This window comes from Pseudophryne corroboree, chromosome 3 (assembly GCF_028390025.1).
Source record: "Pseudophryne corroboree isolate aPseCor3 chromosome 3, aPseCor3.hap2, whole genome shotgun sequence".
NCBI lineage: Eukaryota > Metazoa > Chordata > Amphibia > Anura > Myobatrachidae > Pseudophryne > Pseudophryne corroboree.
The window spans coordinates 665,572,891-665,593,938 of record NC_086446.1 but is presented as its reverse complement, the minus strand read 5'-3'; positions in this window follow the sequence as shown (position 1 = coordinate 665,593,938).

Sequence of the window (21,048 nt, the reverse complement as noted above, 5' to 3'; positions counted from 1 at the left end):
TAACGCAGGATGTCCCTTCCAAAAAACACTCCCCAAACAGCACATGACGCAAAGAAGAAAAAAAGAGGCGCAATGAGGTAGCTGTGTGAGTAAGCTAAGCGACCCTAGTGGCCGACACAAACACCTGGCCCATCTAGGAGTGGCACTGCAGTGTCACGCAGGATGTCCCTTCCAAAAAACCCTCCCCAAACAGCACATGACGCAAAGAAAAAAAGAGGCGCAATGAGGTAGCTGTGTGACTAAGCTTAGCGACCCTAGTGGCCGACACAAACACCGGGCCCATCTAGGAGTGGCACTGCAGTGTCACGCAGGATGGCCCTTCCAAAAAACACTCCCCAAACAGCACATGACGCAAATAAAAATGAAAGAAAAAAGAGGTGCAAGATGGAATTGTCCTTGGGCCCTCCCACCCACCCTTATGTTGTATAAACAGGACATGCACACTTTAACCAACCCATCATTTCAGTGACAGGGTCTGCCACACGACTGTGACTGAAATGACGGGTTGGTTTGGACCCCCACCTAAAAAGAAGCAATTAATCTCTCCTTGCACAAACTGGCTCTACAGAGGCAAGATGTCCACCTCATCATCATCCTCCGATATATCACCGTGTACATCCCCCTCCTCACAGATTATCAATTCGTCCCCACTGGAATCCACCATCTCAGCTCCCTGTGTACTTTGTGGAGGCAATTGCTGCTGGTCAATGTCTCCACGGAGGAATTGATTATAATTCATTTTAATGAACATCATCTTCTCCACATTTTCTGGATGTAACCTCGTACGCCGATTGCTGACAAGGTGAGCGGCGGCACTAAACACTCTTTCGGAGTACACACTTGTGGGAGGGCAACTTAGGTAGAATAAAGCCAGTTTGTGCAAGGGCCTCCAAATTGCCTCTTTTTCCTGCCAGTATAAGTACGGACTGTGTGACGTGCCTACTTGGATGCGGTCACTCATATAATACTCCACCATTCTTTCAATGGTGAGAGAATCATATGCAGTGACAGTAGACGACATGTCCGTAATCGTTGTCAGGTCCTTCTGTCCGGACCAGATGTCAGCATCAGCAGTCGCTCCAGACTGCCCTGCATCACCGCCAGTGGGTGGGCTCGGAATTCTGAGCCTTTTCCTCGCACCCCCAGTTGCGGGAGAATGTGAAGGAGGAGATGTTGACAGGTCGCGTTCCGCTTGACTTGACAATTTTCTCACCAGCAGGTCTTTGAACCCCAGCAGACTTGTGTCTGCCGGAAAGAGAGATCCAAGGTAGGCTTTAAAACTAGGATCGAGCATGGTGGCCAAAATGTAGTGCTCTGATTTCAACAGATTGACCACCCGTGAATCCTTGTTAAGCGAATTAAGGGCTCCATCCACAAGTCCCACATGCCTAGCGGAATCGCTCTGTGTTAGCTCCTCCTTCAATGTCTCCAGCTTCTTCTGCAAAAGCCTGATGAGGGGAATGACCTGACTCAGGCTGGCAGTGTCTGAACTGACTTCACGTGTGGCAAGTTCAAAGGGCATCAGAACCTTGCACAACGTTGAAATCATTCTCCACTGCGCTTGAGACAGGTGCATTCCACCTCCTATATCGTGCTGAATTGTATAGGCTTGAATGGCCTTTTGCTGCTCCTCCAACCTCTGAAGCATATAGAGGGTTGAATTCCACCTCGTTACCACTTCTTGCTTCAGATGATGGCAGGGCAGGTTCAGTTGTTTTTGGTGGTGCTCCAGTCTTCTGTACGTGGTGCCTGTACGCCGAAAGTGTCCCGCAATTCTTCTGGCCACCGACAGCATCTCTTGCACACCCCTGTCGTTTTTTTAAAAATTCTGCACCACCAAATTCAAGGTATGTGCAAAACATGGGACGTGCTGGAATTTGCCCATATTTAATGCACACACAATATTGCTGGCGTTGTCCGATGCCACAAATCCACAGGAGAGTCCAATTGGGGTAAGCCATTCCGCGATGATCTTTCTCAGTTGCCGTAAGAGGTTTTCAGCTGTGTGCGTATTCTGGAAAGCGGTGATACAAAGCGTAGCCTGCCTAGGAAAGAGTTGGCGTTTGCGAGATGCTGCTACTGGTGCCGCCGCTGCTGTTCTTGCGGCGGGAGTCCATACATCTACCCAGTGGGCTGTCACAGTCATATAGTCCTGACCCTGCCCTGCTCCACTTGTCCACATGTCCGTGGTTAAGTGGACATTGGGTACAGCTGCATTTTTTAGGACACTGGTGAGTCTTTTTCTGACGTCCGTGTACATTCTCGGTATCGCCTGCCTAGAGAAGTGGAACCTAGATGGTATTTGGTAACGGGGGCACACTGCCTCAATAAATTGTCTAGTTCCTTGTGAACTAACGGCGGATACCGGACGCACGTCTAACACCAACATAGTTGTCAAGGCCTCAGTTATCCGCTTTGCAGCAGGATGACTGCTGTGATATTTCATCTTCCTCGCAAAGGACTGTTGGACAGTCAATTGCTTACTGGAAGTAGTACAAGTGGGCTTACGACTTCCCCTCTGGGATAACAATCGACTCCCAGCAGCAACAACAGCAGCGCCAGCAGCAGTAGGCATTACACTCAAGGATGCATCGGAGGAATCCCAGGCAGGAGAGGACTCGTCAGAATTGCCAGTGACATGGCCTGCAGGACTATTGGCATTCCTGGGTAAGGAGGAAATTGACACTGAGGGAGTTGGTGGGGTGGTTTGCGTGAGCTTGGTTACAAGAGGAAGGGATTTACTGGTCAGTGGACTGCTTCCGCTGTCACCCAAAGTTTTTGAACTTGTCACTGACTTATTATGAATGCGCTGCAGGTGACGTATAAGGGAGGATGTTCCGAGGTGGTTAACGTCCTTACCCCTACTTATTACAGCTTGACAAAGGCAACACACGGCTTGACACCTGTTGTCCGCATTTCTTTTGAAATACTGACATCTTCAATCTGACTATCAGGAACTGGACTGCGGGTGCTCCTTCCAGCACTTGCAGGGGGCGTGCAAATGGTGGAAGGCGCATGCTCTTCACGTCCAGTGTTGGGAAGGTCAGGCATCGCAACCGACACAATTGGACTCTCCTTGTGGATTTGGGATTTCGAAGAACGCACAGTTCTTTGCGGTGCTTTTGCCAGCTTGAGTCTTTTCATTTTTCTAGCGAGAGGCTGAGTGCTTCCATCCTCATGTGAAGCTGAACCACTAGCCATGAACATAGGCCAGGGCCTCAGCCGTTCCTTGCCACTCCGTGTGGTAAATGGCATATTGGCAAGTTTACGCTTCTCCTCCGACAATTTTATTTTAGGTTTTGGAGTCCTTTTTTTACTGATATTTGGTGTTTTGGATTTTACATGCTCTGTACTATGACATTGGGCATCGGCCTTGGCAGACGACGTTGCTGGCATTTCATCGTCTCGGCCATGACTAGTGGCAGCAGCTTCAGCACGAGGTGGAAGTGGATCTTGATCTTTCCCTAATTTTGGAACCTCAACATTTTTGTTCTCCATATTTTAATAGGGACAACTAAAAGGCACCTCATGTAAACAATGGAGATGGATGGATACTAGTATACTTATGGATGGACTGCCGAGTGCCGACACAGAGGTAGCTACAGCCGTGGACTACCGTACTGTGTCTGCTGATAATATAGACTGGATGATAATGAGATGAAATCAATATATATGTATATATAATATCACTAGTACTGCAGCCGGACAGGTATATATTATATATTTATTATGTAATGACTGATGACGGACCTGCTGGACACTGTCAGCTCAGCAGCACCGCAGACTGCTACAGTAAGCTACTATAGTAGTATGTATAAAGAAGAAAGATAAAAACAACAACCACGGGTAGGTGGTATACAATTATGGATGGACTGCCGAGTGCCGACACAGAGGTAGCTACAGCCGTGGACTAACGTACTGTGTCTGCTGATAATATAGACTGGATGATAATGAGATGAAATCAATATATATGTATATATAATATCACTAGTACTGCAGCCGGACAGGTATATATTATATATTTATTATGTAATGACTGATGACGGACCTGCTGGACACTGTCAGCTCAGCAGCACCGCAGACTGCTACAGTAAGCTACTATAGTAGTATGTATAAAGAAGAAAGAAAAAAACAACAACCACGGGTAGGTGGTATACAATTATGGATGGACTGCCGAGTGCCGACACAGAGGTAGCTACAGCCGTGGACTAACGTACTGTGTCTGCTGCTAATATAGACTGGATGATAATGAGATGAAATCAATATATATGTATATATAATATCACTAGTACTGCAGCCGGACAGGTATATATTATATATTTATTATGTAATGACTGATGACGGACCTGCTGGACACTGTCAGCTCAGCAGCACCGCAGACTGCTACAGTAAGCTACTATAGTAGTATGTATAAAGAAGAAAGAAAAAAACAACAACCACGGGTAGGTGGTATACAATTATGGATGGACTGCCGAGTGCCGACACAGAGGTAGCTACAGCCGTGGACTAACGTACTGTGTCTGCTGATAATATAGACTGGATGATAATGAGATGAAATCAATATATATGTATATATAATATCACTAGTACTGCAGCCGGACAGGTATATATTATATATTTATTATGTAATGACTGATGACGGACCTGCTGGACACTGTCAGCTCAGCAGCACCGCAGACTGCTACAGTAAGCTACTATAGTAGTATGTATAAAGAAGAAAGAAAAAAACAACAACCACGGGTAGGTGGTATACAATTATGGATGGACTGCCGAGTGCCGACACAGAGGTAGCTACAGCCGTGGACTAACGTACTGTGTCTGCTGCTAATATAGACTGGATGATAATGAGATGAAATCAATATATATGTATATATAATATCACTAGTACTGCAGCCGGACAGGTATATATTATATATTTATTATGTAATGACTGATGACGGACCTGCTGGACACTGTCAGCTCAGCAGCACCGCAGACTGCTACAGTAAGCTACTATAGTAGTATGTATAAAGAAGAAAGAAAAAAACAACAACCACGGGTAGGTGGTATACAATTATGGATGGACTGCCGAGTGCCGACACAGAGGTAGCTACAGCCGTGGACTAACGTACTGTGTCTGCTGATAATATAGACTGGATGATAATGAGATGAAATCAATATATATGTATATATAATATCACTAGTACTGCAGCCGGACAGGTATATATTATATATTTATTATGTAATGACTGATGACGGACCTGCTGGACACTGTCAGCTCAGCAGCACCGCAGACTGCTACAGTAAGCTACTATAGTAGTATGTATAAAGAAGAAAGAAAAAAACAACAACCACGGGTAGGTGGTATACAATTATGGATGGACTGCCGAGTGCCGACACAGAGGTAGCTACAGCCGTGGACTAACGTACTGTGTCTGCTGCTAATATAGACTGGATGATAATGAGATGAAATCAATATATATGTATATATAATATCACTAGTACTGCAGCCGGACAGGTATATATTATATATTTATTATGTAATGACTGATGACGGACCTGCTGGACACTGTCAGCTCAGCAGCACCGCAGACTGCTACAGTAAGCTACTATAGTAGTATGTATAAAGAAGAAAGAAAAAAACAACAACCACGGGTAGGTGGTATACAATTATGGATGGACTGCCGAGTGCCGACACAGAGGTAGCTACAGCCGTGGACTAACGTACTGTGTCTGCTGCTAATATAGACTGGATGATAATGAGATGAAATCAATATATATGTATATATAATATCACTAGTACTGCAGCCGGACAGGTATATATTATATATTTATTATGTAATGACTGATGACGGACCTGCTGGACACTGTCAGCTCAGCAGCACCGCAGACTGCTACAGTAAGCTACTATAGTAGTATGTATAAAGAAGAAAGAAAAAAAAAAAAACACGGGTAGGTGCTAGGTGGTATACAATATTATATATATATTATATACAATTATATATATATATATATATATATATATAATATATATTAAACTCATAAACTGGTGGTGATTTATTAAACTGGTGGTCAGGTCACTGGTCACACTATCAGCAACTTGCAAGTAGTACTCCTGAGTCCTAAGCAGACAATCACAATATATATTATACTGGTGGTCAGTGTGGTCACAAACAATGGCAGTGTGGCTGGCACTCTGGCAGCAAAAGTGTGCACTGTACGTTATATGTACTCCTGAGTCCTGAGTCCTGCTCTCAGACTCTAACTGCTCCCCACTGTCAGTGTCTCCCCCACAAGTCAGATAATACAGTCACACTATCTCTCTCTATCACTTCAGCAAGTACTAGTAGTAGTAGTACTCCTCCTAATGCTCCCCAAATTACTACTGTGTCTCTCTCTGTCTCACTCTCTTCTCGAATCTCTATAAACGGAGAGGACGCCAGACACGTCCTCTCCCTATGAATCTCAATGCACGTGTGAAAAATGGCGGCGACGCGCGGCTCCTTATATAGAATCCGAGTCTCGCGATAGAATCCGAGCCTCGCGAGAATCCGACAGCGTGATGATGACGTTCGGGCGCGCTCGGGTTAACCGAGCAAGGCGGGAAGATCCGAGTCGCTCGGACCCGTGTAAAAAAACATGAAGTTCGGGCGGGTTCGGATTCCGAGGAACCGAACCCGCTCATCTCTAGTATAATCCCCATGGTCCTTACGGAGTCCCCAGCATCCACTAGGACGTCAGAGAAAATAAGATTTTACTCACCGGTAAATCTATTTCTCGTAGTCCGTAGTGGATGCTGGGCGCCCGTCCCAAGTGCGGACTGTCTGCAATACTTGTATATAGTTATTGCCTAACTAAAGGGTTATTGTTGAGCCATCTGTTGAGAGGCTCTGTTATGTTCATACTGTTAACTGGGTATAATATCACGAGTTATACGGTGTGATTGGTGTGGCTGGTATGAGTCTTACCCGGGATTCAAAATCCTTCCTTATTGTGCCAGCTCTTCCGGGCACAGTATCCTAACTGAGGTCTGGAGAAGGGTCATAGTGGGAGGAGCCAGTGCACACCAGATAGTCCTAAATCTTTCTTAGTTGTGCCCAGTCTCCTGTGGAGCCGCTATCCCCATGGTCCTTACGGAGTCCCCAGCATCCACTAGGACGTCAGAGAAATACTGAATCCTGCCCTAAAATACAGTATGCATAAAACAGTTTTGTATGAATGTTTTAAGGGCATCTTTTGGAACTTATTTGCTGCTATCACTTTGAAGTCATATCTGATTGCATAAACCAGGTGCATATACATGTATTCACTCGTGACGTAAAGCAGACATATATATTGTATTGCTCCTGCCAAGCTGAAAGCATCTTTGTGATATGGCCAGCTGTGCAAGTAAAGCAAAATATGCCTTTCATAAGGATGTATACAGCAATTGCAATTTATATGCAAATTTGACAAACTCAGCATGAAACACTACGAGAAATAGATTTACCGGTGAGTAAAATCTTATTTTTTACAACATAACAAAATAAAGAGCAGAATAAATTGGAGATTTCCTTTCAAGTTGCCATTTCCATATTAAACTACTGTATGGCCAAAACCATGTTGAACTGCAGGTGGTCAGAATTAGATTTTGTAGAGGGACGTGGGGATCCGTACAGGATATCAGCGTTTGGTATACCGGCAGACAAAAATACTGACACTTGAATACTTACCCCATGCCGGGGTTCTCTCAATCGGGATGACGGTGTTAGTCATATGACCACCAGCATCCAATCTACCAGCATATCGTATGTATTCTGGGATGTGTGCAAACCCAAATTTATAGAACAGTGTAACAATAAAAATACCCAGTATTTGTGGGCTACATGCAAAAGCAGCCAGTATTTACCATGCATGCAAACATTTTCTGTATGTGCTGTGCTTGAAAAATTACAGGAGCTGATTGGTCACTATGAACAACTTCTCAACATTATCGCTCTCTTAGATTTGATAAATCTCGCCCCATATCTGTAATCTGCACAGGACATTGTAGGTGGTTATTGATTCAGTAAATGTATTAAATATTTGAAGTCAGGAAGGAATGTTTTGTATCCTGCCAGGCAGGGCCGGTTGTAGACCTTGTGGTGCCCAGGGCGAAAGTTTCCTTCCCCCCCCCCCCCCCACACCCACGATAGGTAAAACAGGGTTAGTGTGCGCCGTAGGCGTGCGTCAAAAAATAGGGGTGTGGCTTCATAGGGAAGTGGCGTGGCCACAGTTATGCCCCCTGTAGTTGTGCCCCCAGTAGATTTGCCCCCTGTATCTGTGCCCTCAGTAGTTGTGCCCCTGTAGTTTTGCCCCACTGCTGTGCCCTCAGTAGATGTGCCCCCTGTTGCTGTGCCCTCAGTAGTTGTTCCCGGTGCTGTGCCCCCAGTAGTTGTGCCCTCAGTAGACGTAAAAATAGGGGCATGGCTTCATAGGGAAGGGGCGTGGTCACAGTTATTCCCCTGTAGTTGGGCCCCCAGTAGATTTTCCCCCTGTATCTGTGCCCTCAGTAGTTGTGCCCCTGTAGTTTTGCCCCACTGCTGTGCCCTCAGTAGATGTGCCCCCTGTTGCTGTGCCCTCAGTAGTTGTTCCCCGGTGCTGTGCCCCCAGTAGTTGTGCCCTCAGTAGATGTAAAAATAGGGGCATGGCTTCATAGGGAAGGGGCGTGGTCACAGTTATGCCCCAGTAGTTGGGCCCCCAGTAGATTTTCCCCCTGTAGCTGTGCCCTCAGTAGTTGTGCCCCTGTAGTTTTGCCCCCTGTTGCTCTGCCCTCAGTAGTTGTGCCCCTGTAGTTTTGCCCCTGTTGCTGTGCCCTCAGTGGATGTGCCCCTGTAGTTTTGCCCCATTGCTGTGCCCTTAGTAGATGTGCCCCCTGTTGCTGTGCCCTCAGTAGTTGTGCCCTCAGTAGATGTGCCCCCTGTTGCTGTGCCCCGTTTCTGTGCCCTCAGTAGATGTGCCCCCTGTAGCTGTGCCCCAGGTAGCTGCGCTTACAAAAAATAAACATACTCACCAGCCCCGCTCCTGACCACTGCTGTTGTCCTCCATCTTCGGCTGCCGCTCCTTGGATCTATGGGAGAGACGTCACTCCCATAGCACTGCACACAGACACTAGACGTCAATTATGACCTCTAGCATCTGATGCCGCTCCCGCAATGCTGTGCGGTGTGCAATGACGTAAAGCGCACCGCACGGCACCAGTGGGAAGGGACAGTCGGCGATGGTAGCTGCGCCCCCAGGACTGCGGCGCCCCGGGCAAAAACCCAGGCTTACTTAGCAGTTACACTATGAGGATACTACTGTGTCTGTGTAGCATCTTTTGCCGTGTGAGACTATGTTAATAATGCTATAACCCCTTGGTGTACATCCGTATGTCTGCATGTGAAAGGATTAAGACACCCACTTCAGTGTCTTTAGATACTGAAATACAGCTTGGTGTTGCAAATGTAAGCATCAGTCGCAGCATCGAAACTTGCACCAGCCCCATGTTATTTGTAGAATCCTCATCAAAGTATGGCATCCAACATGAGTGATAAAGTGTCTGAGTATATGCCCAGTTCAGCTACTTGCATACAGCACTCCTAAAATGCCCATAAGATGGACCATGTTCATGTGTCTAAGTAGCCACCTCCCATTCCCCAACCAGGAACACCCGGCTCATTTTGTCTCGATCGCAACTGTGCATCTGGGTGCACACACATTATGGGATACATGCACCTATAGGCGTGCGCAGTACATTTTATTCGGGGGTGCACTGTCAGAGGGGCATGTCTAGAACTGCCTATCGGGCGTGTCAAGCACTGCCTATTGGCACTCACTGCAATGTAAAACTTCTTTCAGCCACACCATCATCTCCTCAATGCATTGTCTCTCAGCTACACCATCAACTCCTCCCTACATTGTCTCTCAGCCACACTATCATCTCCTCCCTGAGTTGTCTCTCAGACACACCATCATCTCCTTGCATCATCTCTCAGTACACCATCATCTTCTCCCTTAGTCATATCTCAGCACACCATCATCTCCTTCCTAGTTTGTCTCTCAGCCACACTATAATCTCCTCCTTGCCTCATCTCTTAGTCACACCATCATCTCCTGCATTTCGCAGCCACACCATCATCTCGTCCCTGAGTCATCTCTCAGCATACCATCATCTCCTTTTTGCAACTCTCAGCACACCATCTCCTCCCTAAGTCATCTCTTAGCACACCATCATCTCCTCACTGCATTGTCTCTCCGCCACACCATCATCTCCTCCCTGCATCTCTCAGCACATGATCTCCTCCTCCCTGCGTCATCTCTCAGCCACACCATCATCTCCCTGCATTGTCTCTCCGCCACACCATAATTTCCTCCCTAAGTCATCTCTCAGCCACACCATCATCTCCTTCCTGACTCATCTCCCTGCCACACCATGATATCCTGCCTGCATCTCTCACCACCCCCTCACTTTGTGTCTCTCAGCCCCCTCTCTTCACTGTCATTTAGCCTGCCTCCGCACATCACTATGTGTTTCACAGCCTGTCCCCCTTCATTCTGTCTCTCAGCCTCATACCCTTCACTGTTCCTCAGCCTGCCTCTCCCCTTTCACTCTGTTTCTCAGCCTCCCCCCTTCATTCTGTGTCTCTCAGCCTCATACCTTTAACTGCTACTCAGCCTGTCTCTCCCCTTCACTCTGTGCCTCTTAGCCTGCCCTCTTTCACCCTGTGTCTCTCACTCCCTTCACTGTCACCCAGCCTGCCCCCCCCCCCACCTTTACTGTGTCTCTCAGCCTGCTCTGCTTCATTCTCTCTCAGACTCATACTCTTTACTGTCTCTTTTGCTCTCATCCTGACCCCCACCCCTCACTCCCTCACTATGTCTCTCAGCATCCCCCCCCCCACCCGTTCATCTGTTCACTTGCAGCCACTCTCAACTGTATGTCTGTATGAACCACAGAATGTGAGGCCAGGCTGGTGTCACAGTCAGACAGCATGGGAGTGGGCTGCACTGTAAAGCCTGTGTCACGCTCCTGGCAGCCTGGCAAAATGGGTGGCGACAGTAATGGTGGGCCGAGTCACAAGTGCAAAGTGTGCGGCTGGCAGTATGGCATACCTGCTGCTAAATTCTTAAGGGCACGTCATACTCAAGTGTACCCAGCTGTATACTTGCACCATTAGCGAATTTCTACATTAGGGTGTGCCTGTGTACAGTAGGCACACCCCTTGCGCACGCCTATGCATGCATTGAGACTTTTTGGCAAGCAAGATGCGTGCATAGTTGAACTGATCATTTGCGTGAATATCGGCATTGTGAGCGACACAGAATCAGACCCTATGGGCCAGATATAATGGCTTGCAAAACGGCCGGAGCTCCGAGACTCCAGCTGAACTTGTAAGTTTTTTTAAAGCAGCAAACAGTTACAGGGCAAAACCTGGATGGTTTTGACTTGTAAACATTTGCTGCTTTAAAAAAATGTTTGAGTTCTGCCAGGATCTCGAAGTTCTGGCTGCCTTGCAAGCCATTACATCTAGCCCTATGTGTTTGTTGTGGATCAACACAATTAGAATTTCAGAATGGGCGAACTGATTTTTTTTTTTACTATGTACTGTACTCAGGGCCGGTAACAGAAATCTTGGGGCCCGGTACAGTGATATCTCTGGGGCCCCCTCCGATTATATATATATATATATATATATATATATATACACACACACACAGCAACAGGACCTGGCACAGCCTCTTATGTTACTAATGTTCTGAGAGCCGTCACAGGAGAACGTGAATACAATACAGCAGGTGCGGCACTCCAATAAATAAACGTTTTCACGGCAGTATATATGACGTTTCAATGCCTTTAATAATATGGCATTTTCATCAGGACAAAGAATACAAAAATGTGTCTTACCTTATAATGAACTAGACACCCAGTGAAGCACCAAAAGACGCGGCGGGACTGCACACCCGGTCGGCGGCGCTGAACAAGTGACGTCATTCTGGTCAACCTATCACGGGGGAAACCGATGACGTGTGCCATCACCATGGATACATCTAAACAGGAAGTAATAGCAGAACAGGACCGAAGCATGTCTATATATAATAAAATACACTAGCTTAGAGAACTGAAACAAAATTATAGTCAGACAGTATTAGTTAAATGGTAAGAATATTAATACCAGACTGCTCATTTAACCCTCTAGGGGCCAGCGTACCTAAATAAAAAATTCATCTAGCCTCATACTGCATAAGTCGCAAACCCTGATTACCACCTCTGAGTGATGGTGGAATGTGGTCTATCATACGATATCGAAGTGATGTCAAGCTATGGGATGCTGTGGCAAAATGTCTTGCTACAGGCTGCTCGCTAGTGCCTGAGACAAATGCTGCCTTAATGGCAGAGCGATGTGCAGCCATCCGTTCTTTAAAAGAATGATGTTTTGCCTATATATGATTGGCCACAAGGGCAAATAATTTGGTATACAGTAAATTTGGTATAGCAGGTGAGGTTAAAACGGATCTTTAAAGGTTTGCCTGTATGAGGGTGGTTAAAAGTATCACCTGAAATTAAAAATGGACAGGTGACACAAGTACAACGAACACAACCCTTTTTACCAACAATACTAGGGTTGCTATTGATGGAAAAATCAGATCAGAATCAGAATCAGCTTTATTGGCCAGGTATACTTGCGTATACTAGGAATTTGTCTTGGTTTGCTATACAAAAACCAAGTAGGTAACAGGTAAGCATGTGTGTGTGTGTGTGTGTGTGTGTGTGTGGGGGGGGGGGGGGGGGGGCAAGTAAAGTTACACAGATAGGTGTACCGTAGGAACACTAGTTAGTTACATGTACGTCTAGTCAGTCAATGTTCAGGAGTTCAGCAGGCGGACTGCTTGGGGAAAGAAACCTTTGAGGCTTCTGGTGGATCTGGCGGGGACAGCCCTGTAACGCCTGCCTGAAGGAAGCAAGTTAAACATGCTGTGGCCGGGGTATAGCTGGTCTTTTACTATCTTCATTGCCCGCTTTTTAGCTCTGGACAAGTACAGGTCCTGGACTGAGGGAAGGTCGGCCCCGATGATCTTCTCTGCGGTTCTGACACCCTTTTGGAGCCTGCATCTGTCCCTCGCGCTGGCGGAGCTGTACCATACGAGTATCGAGGAGCACAGTACCGACTCCACAATCGCGGAGTAGAAGAGGAGCAGAAGCTTCTGTGGAATGTTGAACTTCCTTAGTTGCCTGAGGAAGAACAACCTCTGCTGCGCTTTCCCAACAGTGGCGTCAGTGTTGGACCCCCATTTAAGGTCCCGGGATTTCACCAAGATGTCCCTCAAATTGGGGCCACGTTTATAACAAGACATAATACGCGTCTCTGTAAGGGGTAAATCTACATCAGACTGAATAATGGCCACAATCGTTTAGAAACACTGTTGATCAAAGAACTAGCCTGGTTATACTTACTGACCCAAAGTAAAGCTGGGCATTGTACCCTATTCTTTTTATCGAACAAAGATGACCTATCAATCAGTAATACCCTACGTTTACAATCCTGTACATGTTTAACCATGGTCAAGAAAGCGTTTAATCATAGCTTCCATCTGGATCTCAGCTTGCACTGGATCAGATGTGATGCGCCTTACTCTTAAAAGCTGAAAATAAGGAAGGCCTTTAATAAGTGGATGAGGATGACCACTACTTGAAAGAAAGAGATTATTTCTATCAGTAGGCTTAGAAAATAAACTAGTAGAGATCACACCATCTTTGCATGAGATCGCAACATCTAGAAAATTAACTAAGCTGGGGCTGGCATTAAAAGTGAATTTAACGGGACTGCTACTAGCATTATGTGATTCGATGTGATTACTCAAGTCATCACTAGGACCTCTCCAAAATACCAATAGGTCGTCTATGTAGCAACAGAAAAATAATTTTTTATATATATATATATATATATATATTAAAGCGCAACAAAATTTGCTGCGCTATGTAATAAACTATACACACATATATATATATATATATATATGTATTTCTCTCCTTCCTCACCCCACACACACACCACAGTCCACAGTCTGTGTTTCCCTTTCTCTTTCCTCCCACAGTCTGTCTCCCCCCAATGACTCCATGCTGCATTCCCAGCTCCTCCACCCCATCAAAAAGCCCTGTATCCCTTCACCAATCCACTCTTACCCCACCTGTGCTACACTCCCCAGTATCCAGACCTGAACATCACACAGCAGGTACCATGCGGCCCTCACACCCCACCAGAAGAGGTCGGCGCAGGGCATGAGAATCCTGGCCAGCGGAGCTGCTGCCATGTCCCGTAACTGCCCGCAACAGAGCTGTACCCAGATGAGCGGGTGCACACTCGTGCCACACAGTCACTGTGTGTTAGAAGCTCTGGTCACTCTAAGCCTGCACCCACACCGCCTACAGCTCGCTGCCCTATTTGGACAAGACGGCTCACATCCTCCTGGGCACAAAGTGGCATATCTTTGGGGCCCCTCTGATCCTTGGGGCCCAGTACATGTGTTCCCTTTGACCCCCCCTGACGCCGGCCCTGACTAGTGTCAGGAACACCAACCCCATCTGCTTATTTAAGGTCTTGGGTATACTCTATGTAATGCCACAGAAACAATTTAGAACAAAACAAATTAAGTAAGACCAGTCATGAGGTTTTCCATTGGTTCATCTGCAACCTTAAAGCCTGTTTGAAATTAACATACCGGGTATGGGTGCGACTAGGTGCGCTGGGCGAGCACTACATGTATTGTCAAAGCGAAGCCACGACAAGCGTGGCTGCATCTGTATATATACATAAATACACACACATATATACACACACACACACACACACACACACACACACACACATATATATATAAAAGTAGAGAGTAAACGGCAGCACTCATGCAGACTGGTTCAGGTATATGAAGAGAAAAAAGTGTCCCTTTATTGCCTACATGTTTCGGGGAAACTCCCCGTCCTCAGGGCCAGACAAACATACAATCCAATAAACCAAACATTTATACGATACACAGACAAAGACATTAGTGCTCAAACTGTTCTCACCTGTCCACACGGCGTGGCCGCCCGCCAGCTTCCACAGCTCACTTCCGCGTCGCCAGGCCATGATGTCACGACGCACCGTGCGGCAGGGAGGTTACCACGGTGATCAACAAACAACTTACACAGGCGCTGTCACAACTACGGAGCCTGCACAAATACAAAATTACAAAATTACCAAGACATTTAAAAAACATGCAAATCACTATACCAGTGCCTCTATATGTGGCGCTATTATATTAACCACATATCTAAAGGATTTAAACAATGTGATAATCCCTATAATCAACTATTAAGTTTTAATATTATAATTATTCATATATATCATTTTAAACTAATCCAGGATAGCGATCAAATTCCTACTGTAAACTATATCTATATAATTACCTCTAATCCCTATCCAAAGGAATGGAATTACAAGAAACATTGCAGCCCCAAATTTTCATTGAGACTGCCAGGGGACAAGGTGCCCAGGTTGAATATCCACCGTGACTCCTTCTGGAGGAGCAACCGATCCCTGTTACCCGCCTCAAACTAGGGGGAATATGATCAATAAGAATGGCCCTGATACTGGCCACCCCGTGTTTTGCCCCTAGGCAGTGACGGGCAAAAGGCTGGTCGCTAGGCCCTTTTTCAAATGCTTTTTTAATCGCACTCCTATGAAGTGCCATCCTCTCCCTAAATTGTCGTATGGTCTTGCCCACATAGGCAAGACCACACGGACAAGTAAGTAAGTAAATCACATGTGTTGACGTACACGTGAGTCGATGTTTAATGGGTAGTTTCCTACCAGTTTGCGAATGATTAAATGTTGGACCTGTCATTAAGGTATTGCACGTGGCACATCCGAGACATCTAAAGCATCCTGCCTTGGGTCTAAGAAAATGTGTTTGCTTTGACTTAATCATATTAGTAACATCAAGCTTTACTACATAATCGCCTATATTGTTACCTCGAGTATGGCTGGGTAACAGACTAGTGTCAGAAAGACACTTCAGGGATGGTTCAGTTTGAATTATTGGCCACAATTGCTTAGCTTTCTTAACTGTACGTCTGGAGCTGGTAGAAAATTTACTCACCCACGGCAACTTATTCACTTCCCTAGTGGTACTATTTTTAGTTAACAAGGTCTCTTCTCTAGGTATTTTTAGGACTGCTGCCTTAGAACGTTCCAACTCCCTAATTGGATACACTCTCTGTGCAAATTTTTTAATCACATCATCCAAAGCTATATTGGTCTCAGTGGGATCCGAAGTAATGTGCCGTACACGCATAGATTGGGAGTACGGTAAACCTTTGCGTAACGTCAACGGGTGGAAACTTTGATAATTTAATAATGTGTTTCTATCCGTGGGTTTAACAAACAGAGACATGCTTAGCTGATTATCACTACGTGTAATACTGACATCCAAATAATTAATTTGGTTTTCATCAATCGTAAATGTGAATTTTACTGCATGTGATGTTGCATTTTGTTTACTCCATAACTGTACTAGATCTTCCCTGGAGCCATTCCAAAACACAATGAGATCGTCAATATAGCGTCTGTAATATATGACATGAGAGTTCACATTTACGAGTGTATCAGGAGGGTTACAAGGGAGTGACCATCCTTATCAAGGCACCCACTCACTCACAGTACTCAGGATTGGGACATTTGGTGCAGCTGTGTTTACATGCTGCTTTTTAAGCTTCCTCACATCACTCATACAGTGCATCAGGACAACATCTTTGTATAGATCCATTTATAAGTTGCTTCTTAGCCATGGAAGCTAATTCAGATATGGATGCGACATTGGAACTGGTGCACCAAGATGCACGTGAGCGCTTGAGTTTTTCTGATGTGGAGGCTAAGGCCATCTTGGTGGAAAGGAGATTAATTGATGAACCCATTACAAACACCAATGAGGAATTGTTTCGGATGTGGTCAAAATTGAAACAGAGGGAATGTGATTACACATATCACGGAATCACATTATCGGATTACTATCACAGTAATCTGATTCCGAGGGGTTTTAGGATTGCTAACTCACCGACGATCGGCCGTTACAACGCTCAATTTTGTCGCCGGTGGGTAGCAATCCTAAATAAATGTTCTATGGACTTAATACTACTGGTGGTGGTGGAGTCCACTAGAGAACTGAATTTAGTGAAGGAGCAGATACAGTCCTTTGAACAACAACACAAAGCTGGATTGAGTGCAGATGCACTGAATGATTGGATCAATAAGCTTAATGTTCAAATAGAACAATATCGACAAGATCTAATATGATTCAAGCAGGACAAACTAAATAAAGTCAAAAGAGATTATGACCAAAGACAAGTCTATCCCTGGCTGGGGAGCTATAGGCCGAATCAATCAAAGTATGCCTATAGACGCAAACAGCGGACATGGCGACGTAGAGAACAGCCAGGAATGACCTCTGTAGCTAGTGATTCCGACACGACATCGGCTCCCTCTACATCAACAGAAGGAATCGTCCCTTTAGGACCACACCAAGTAGGAGTACGAACACGTTCCAACCATACTCCAATAAGCGGATGAGGCAGAGGACGCGGAGGTCGCGGCAGAATCAAAGGATCCTACGTGCCAAGACCACCACGACCTTAAAAGAGCTAGTCTTTAATCTTTCATCCACACCTCTTACTGACCATGAATATGGACTTTTAGCCAAAGGACTTTCTTTTGTCCCCACAATGATTCCTAATCCTCTGGAATGGAAAACAGAAGTCTGTCGTCTCAACAGGACATTGAAACGGACAGAATATTTCAGTAATATGTCCCCTGCACAGGCACCCTTTGAGGAGCCCTCAGTAGAGATACCTCCACAATTACGAAAGATAGCCCCAAGATCTTATTTCGACCCCCCGAGCCAGAATTCTTCCATCAGGACGTATGTCCGTATGCTGGAGAGGGAAAGACAACAGGCTATGACTGATCCGGTGCATTTTAATTTGAGTAAAGAAGAGAGGTTAACACTTAAAGAACTTTCTGGTAGGACGGATATCGTAATCCGCAAGGCGGATAAGGGGGAATCTATAGTCGTTCAAGACATTGGGGACTATATAACTGAATGTGAACGACAGTTGAATGATACAGCAGTGTATAAACGCCTTAGTAAGGATCCCATTAGAGAGTTCAAACAAGAATTGAATATCTTTTTATTAAATTCAAGGGATCAGGGCTTTATAACACAAACCATTTGCTCGGCCCTTATGGTTGAATTTCCACTAGCACCTCTTTTTTACACCATACCAAAGGTGCATAAAACCTTGGAGAACCCTCCTGGCCACCCTATTGTGTCGGCCAGGGGTTCTCTATATCAACCAATATCAGTCTATTTGGACACTTATCTTAATCCCTGTATACAGGCTTTACCATCCTTTTTAAAGGATACATCATCACTGTTGCTACAATTACAACAATTGGGTCAATTGCCCGAACACACTTTGTTGTGCAGTGCAGATGTCACGAGCCTCTACACCTGCATCCCACATGATGCAGGTGTAGAGGCAGTGAGATGACTTATTGTGGATAATACTAATTATCAGGGTCCTGACTTGGCTTTCTTCTTGCAGTTGTTGGAGTTGGTTTTGCAAAGAAATTATTTTGTGTTTAATGGTACCTTCTTTTTACAGATAGCGGGGTGTGCGATGGGGTCCTCAGTGGCCCCATTGTACGCCAATGCGTTTATGTACCAATTAAAGAAGGACATGTTTTATTTAGACCCCTGTGTGAACTCTTATGTCATATATTACAGACGCTATATTGACAATCTCATTGTGTTTTGGAATGGCTCCAGGGAAGATCTAGTACAGTTATGAAGTAAACACAATGCGACGTCACATGCGGTAAAATTCACATTTACGATTGATGAAAACCAAATTAATTATTTGGATGTCAGTATTACACGTAGGGATAATCAGCTAAGCACGTCTCTGTTTGTTAAACCCACGGATAGAAACACGTTATTAAATTATCAAAGTTTCCACCCGTTGACTTTACGCAAAGGTTTACCGTACTCCCAATTTATGCGTGTACGGCGCATTACTTCGGATCCCACTGAGACCAATATAGCTTTGGATGATATGATTAAAAAATTTGCACAGAGAGGGTATCCAATTAGGGAGTTGGAACGTTCTAAGGCAGCAGTCCTAAAAATACCTAGAGAAGAGACCCTGTTAACTAAAAATAGTACCACTAGGGAAGTGAATAAGTTGCCGTGGGTGAGTAAATTTTCTACCAGCTCCAGACGTACAGTTAAGAAAGCTAAGCAATTGTGGCCAATAATTCAAACTGAACCATCCCTGAAGTGTCTTTCTGACACTAGTCTGTTACCCAGCCATACTCGAGGTAACAATATAGGCGATTATGTAGTAAAGCTTGATGTTACTAATATGATTAAGTCAAAGCAAACACATTTTCTTAGACCCAAGGCAGGATGCTTTAGATGTCTCGGATGTGCCACGTGCAATACCTTAATGACAGGTCCAACATTTAATCATCCGCAAACTGGTAGGAAACTGCCCATTAAACATCGACTCACGTGTACGTCAACACATGTGATTTACTTACTTACTTGCCCGTGTGGTCTTGCCTATGTGGGCAAGACCATACGACAATTTAGGGAGAGGATGGCACTTCATGGGAGTGCGATTAAAAAAGCATTTGAAAAAGGGTCTAGCGACCAGCCTTCTTTACAGTATATATATATATATATATATATATATATATATACACACACACACACTGGGTGATTCAAGAGTCACAATAAACCCTTTTGTTTCAAAAACTGTGCAGGAAATGGGAAAACTGAATACTCCAGTAAGGTATGGGTGGGATGGGCTATCTTTTAGGGTATGTACCGAGCATGGGCACCATCTTTAAATTGGCCATCTTGAATCTAAGTCAGTTTTTTTCAAATGTAAAGGGGGTCGTGTAACATATAAATAACATCAGAATTTGCTGAAAAGTTTATTTGAAATAACAGTTATGGTTCAAAAGTTACAACACTTTTTGGAAATTAGGCACCTGCAGTGTTATGTGAAATTGGAGGTTTTTTCTAGGTGCCTGTTGTTAAAATCTGCAGCTACAGTATGACACAGAAACTTTGTTCTCCAGACATCATAATGACCTCAATTCTCTCCTCTTTTGTCAAAGCCATCTTGTTACCTGCAACAAAAAAGTGTTGTAACTTTTGAAACATGTTAAAGTGTGTACCTTTTGTCTGAGGTTGTTTGTACTCCTCCCCCTCCCTCTGGGGGGTCTGATAGTCACACAAATACAAAATAACCTTTATATCAGTATTAATTGTTATAAGTAATTATTGGGAAATGATACAATACTTTCTTCCATTCCATATTCCTTACATGTGATACTACTTCATCTATGACCTTCTGACTAATATTCACTAGCCTTACCATGCAGTCTTATAATATATATATATTTGTCTTATACCACAACAGCCCACAGACAGAAGGTCCCAGCTGAAATGCATTATGCGTCTCAGCTAGAGTCCCATGTGAGCTACACACGCAAACTCCCTACTATTGCCTAGGCCAAAACCGCCCAAATATTACTCCTTGACAAAATCCGTCAAGTAACCTCGTTATATCGCTATATTGCATTATACATATGATTTAAACATTTAAATACCCTCAGTTGTAATGAACCAAAGACCATATAAAGTATAACATCTTTTACTCCATAAACAGTAACTGCAATGTTATAGATGACTTACATGTGGACAGTTACAAATAATGCAATATAGATTACCAGGTCAGATACACAATACAGTTTTACAACTCAGAAGTGAATTCCTAACTTGATCCCAGTAATGTATTACCCCATTCTGTTGCTAAATAAACTTCAATGCAGGTTCTAGTTATTCCTTACTCGTATATGTTCTTGGTGTACGTGTAGATATATATATATATATGTATGTGTGTGTGTGTGTGAATGCATGAATGCAAGAAATCTGTGCTAGTGTTATCAGATTGTGCTCTTCCCT